Genomic DNA, 5310 nt, shown 5'->3' with positions numbered 1-5310 from the left:
CTGCCCTTAAGAACATGTTCTTGTTCTTTTGTTGATGGCAACAGTTGGTCTTCTAAGGATTTCTACTGCAAAAATGCACTATCAATACCTATGTTCAAACTTGGAATTTCATTAGACATAATACAAAGTAGCCAGGTTGTCAACAACCCATCATTATTGATCAATGCATTGTGGTTTGGATTTATAGTAAGGACTTCCTTTTCATCATGTAAAAATTCATATGGTGGTTCAGCGTTAGTGACATGATGATATATTCCAAGACTTCTCACTAATGGAATGATTTGTGAATGCCAAAGGAGACAGTTTGAGGCATTCAATTTGACTAAAATCAAATTGGTACACTGGTGAAAAGATTGAGCGGTTATGATGGGTTCTTGTGGAATGAAAGCTCTAGTGCTAGTACTTGGTTGTGAAGAAAATTCATTTTGAGATTCCATAATAGTGATATGTGCAGAATAATACTCAAATACCATAAGGAAGCTTACCAACCATGTGTATTATTTCTTGTATGTTAGCTTTATAGAAGGAAGAGAATTTATAGAGGTGTAGTTTTGAGCAAAGAAGGAAGCTATGATCAAGAAGGAAGCTAATTAACATCTTCCTATATTAAACGAAATTCAAAAACATTAAAAGAGGTCAACATATGTCTTAAAGGCATTTTCTATCAATGGAAATCTTGCAAGTCTTGCCATATGAGAAATCTCTTGGCTTAGAAAGTTAAAGTTGCTTCTTTGATGATTGAGCAGTCGTAGCAGTGAATGATGTTGATGCAATGGATGCAGTGGATATGTCTGTGTTTGACTTCTCTTCTTTTTTATTACAAATTTCAAGGAAATTGCCGTCAATAATTGATACATGGGCCAAGTATCTATCATAGCTGTTAGAGTTTCGATTGAGAGGTAGATTTTGTTTTGTCACATTCCATTCAACACTAGCTAGTGCACGAACTTCAATGTATACCTACATTTCAATATCATAAGTACATATAAATACAATTATATATGTCTCACAATTTTATTTTTTTTTGGGTTAAAATGACTAATAATGAATTTGATAAATCTAGCTCAGTAGCCAAGTGGAGTAATTAATTCATTGTAGCAAAATTTCCACACCTACCATACATCATAGTTTAAATTTACATTAAAAAAGTTTTCCATTATTTTAAATAGGTTATTATATTTATTACATGTATTTTTTTATATAGTTTTGTTAAATTTAAAATATATGGTTTTTATTTTTATTTTTTTCTTATGATCAAATGTTGTATTCTACAATTTTTTGTTGTAAATTTTTTTCGAAAAAAATAAATCTTGGCCTATAAGGCTTTGCACCTGGCTACATACATAGGAAGAATTGGTTCTCTAAATATTTGCAGACCAAATGATAATACAATTTATTAATATTTCATTTGAAAGACTATAGCATATAATAAAAGAGTTGACATATCATAAACTGTAATAGTAACATACATACATATATATTAATTATTACAGCATTAGCTAGGCAGCCTCAGTATAAGATAAAGTTGACATAAAAGGCCATGATAATATGCATATCATGGCATTTTATATTTCTTTCTAAACAAAGACTACACATACTATAAATAGAGATATACTAAAATAATATTTTTCCTACCAAAATTTCAATTATATACATACATACGTTGTTTCGGCAACTATAAATTATACATCTTTATTATTAAAAAAAAAAATTTTGATCTATACATCTTTCTTAACAATGAACCAACTATAAAAAACATACAGAAGATATATTTCATTTTGGATAATTTTTTTTTGTTTTCATATTTAAAATTAGATACAATACTTTTTGAGGTGATGGTTGCATGGTAAAACAATTTAATTACTTTGTATTAGTTTTTGAGATGGTTGCATCGACAAACTAGCTAATAAAAGATGATACTAAAATTAATTTAAAATTATGTTAAAATTAGTGTCAGAGGAGTTGTGGCATGCATGCATATGAGGTGTCGTGAGTTGCATCCAAGAAAATATGTTAAAATTATGGAATGCCAAAGGAGCAGTGGACTGCATAAATATGAGGTGTGGTGAGTAGTGTCCAAGAAAATATGTTATAATTTTATCCTATCTCACACTGTGTTCCTTTTAACTATTTATAATATTTTCTCCTTCATTCTCACATTTCAAATTTATAATCTTTAAATTATAAATATAAATGATTTATCGAATCAATTTTGTTTAACATTTTATACTATTTTAAATAAATATACATATATATATTATGAATAAAAATATATTAAAATAATATATATTGTTTTATTTAATGAAATATCAATTACATACATACATACCGCAATTCAGGAACTAAAAATTATGCATCTTTATTATTCAACAAAAAAATAATAATAATGATCTATACATCTTTGTTAACAAAGAAAAAAATGTACAGAAGATATATTTTATTTTTTTAATTTTTTGCTGTTTTCATATCTAAAATTAGATACATTACTTTTTCAATTGACGATTGCATGATTAAATAATTTAATTACTCTATATAAGTTTTTGAGATAGTTGCATAGACAAATTAGCTAATAAAATATTATACTAAGATTAATTAAATCAAAAAAAATTGTTTGCTATAGAGGACTGCAAACTCTTTAGTACTTCTTTTATGTTTACCATGAGCAACTTAGTTTTCAATTGGTATATGACGTCACGGTGCATGACATCAACAACATGGACAAAAAAATTAATACACATGGCATTAAATTATAGAGTGCCAGAGGAGCAGTGTAGTGCATGCGTATAAGGTGTCCAAGAAATTATGGTGAAATTTAAAATAATATTTCTTCTTAGTTCACTATTTTAAATTTAGAACTTTTAAGTTATAGATGTAAGTAATTTATTAACTGATTCAATCTCATATAATATTTTATATTATTTTTAAACAAAAAAATACATATTGTGAATAAAAATATAATAAATAATATATCTCTTACTAAAATATCAATTATGTACATACATACCGCAGTTCTGCAACTATGAATTATGCATCTTTGTTATTCAATAAAAAAAATAAAATAAAAATAATCTATAAAAAAACAAAATGATAAGTTATTTATAAAATTGAAAAGAAAAATTGGAGAATTATTTTAAATAATTTATTATATTTATTACATGTATTTTTTATATGGTTTTGTTAAATCTAAAATATATGGCTTTCATTTTTTCATTATGATCAAATGTTGTATATTACAATTTTTTATTGTAAATTATTATTTTTTTTTTAAATCTTTGCCTGCAAGGTTCCGCCCCTGGTAACAAATGATAGCATGATTTAATGATAGCACGATTTAATAATATTTCATTTGAAAGACCATAAAACTAATAGCATATATTCATATCATCATGTGACCATAAATCTAAATGCTAATTGCATGCATGCATGATTATATATATATATATATAGACATAGACAAACAGAGAAGTAAACCAATACAATAACTTAAATATAATATATACTGGCTAGCCAGCTTAATTATATAGTTATTTGATTTTTTGGGACATTGACTGTATTGTTGCATGCCACAATCCATTTAATCGGTCTTCAATTATCATTCACGTCATAATAGATGAAGCTCCCTGATGAATGAGCAAATGATTAATCAATGCTGAGAATGCTGCTTTCCAATGCTAATATCTGGTGGGTATGGAACATCTTCAGTGCCATCGGAGCAATCATGGTGCTGCCCATTATACATTATAAGTTGTTTAGTGCCATTGAAAATTTGGCCAAATGTGAACAGACCGCAAGTGGCCATGCCTTGGATGTGCTAGCTTAGTTACTATAGTTTTAAGTACGTGCCAAGAAAATAGCTTAATGTATATGCTCACAAATAAAAAAAACTTTGGATTCGGCCTCAATGGCTAGGTTAGGTAATTAATTCATTTAAGCAAAATTTCCACACCTACCATACATTATAGTTTAAAATATTTAATTTTTTCTTAAAATTTCCTCAAAATTTATATTTTTTAAGAGCATTGAAAGAAAATTTAGCTTTCAAGTAGAAACAGATATAATTTCCACAATATCCATCGAAATTTATGATATTTCTTCATAATTTTCATAGGAATTTTTATCATAATATCCATATCAAATCTTTCATAATTTGGTAAAAAATCCATAATTTCCAAGGATATTTTCAAAATGTCCTTGAAATTTTCATAAATTTCCATAGAAATTTTGAAAATATATATGATTTTTCATTAAATTTTTTTTCAAAAATTTTTATAAATATTATTGATAGTTTGTATAACTTTTTGCATCATTAATATTTTTGATAGTTCTTTTTTAACTTTGAATTGTCTTCTAATAATTAGCCAAATAAAAATAAAAAGTTCACATTTAACAAACAACATTCAAAAATTACATTAGACAATTCTACCTATCATATTCTTAAGAAAAGTTAGTATTACAAGTTACAAATTTTCCTATTTATGATTATTTTTTTACAATAATAAATTTAATATTTGTATAAATATTACATAGTACATAAATATTACAAAGTAGATAAAAATTATAACATAGACAAAAATTAAAAGATATACAAGAAATAAGTTTTTTGTAAATCAAGGTTTAAAATTTTTGTATTGATGGTATTTGATACATGCAAACTTAACTCTCAAATATTCATACCAATGGTGTATTAGTAACAACATGAAAAACTATCAAGAAACTACATCTTTTGATTATTACTTCATACATTTTATATTTTAAAATGAGAATAAAGAAGATAGAAACAATTCTCAACCACTCAGGAGTTATTATAGTATTGAAATATCATTTATAAAATATAATGTAATTATAATAATTATTTTTTATATCTTAATTAATAAATAATTTTATTAAATATGCACTTTTGTATTTTTGTATTAATAATAGTATTTTTAACTATTAACGCTTATTATTAATTAATTGATTAAAAGTAATATAATATCCATTCAATATTTTTACAATTTTAATAGTCAATTTGATAATTAATTAATTAATTAATTAACCTAAATTTAAATTTTCAATAAAATTTTTATTTTTTAAATAAATTTCTGTCAATTTTCATCATTTTTTTAATTTATTGTTTTTTATATTTAATCATTTTTATAGATATTTCTATATTTGGAGCCCTCGATATTTTTATCGTTACTAAAATTTTTAACATTGCCACACAATGGTACACACATGATATAGATGTAGATCAATATATATTTTGCATTTTAATGCCTTAAATTATTTACATACACAAGCGTAGCAAAATAATTAATTTGTGCATTTAAT

Source organism: Ziziphus jujuba, chromosome 10, assembly GCF_031755915.1.
Source record: "Ziziphus jujuba cultivar Dongzao chromosome 10, ASM3175591v1".
NCBI classification, from domain to species: Eukaryota; Viridiplantae; Streptophyta; class Magnoliopsida; order Rosales; family Rhamnaceae; genus Ziziphus; species Ziziphus jujuba.
This window is presented reverse-complemented; position numbering follows the sequence as displayed.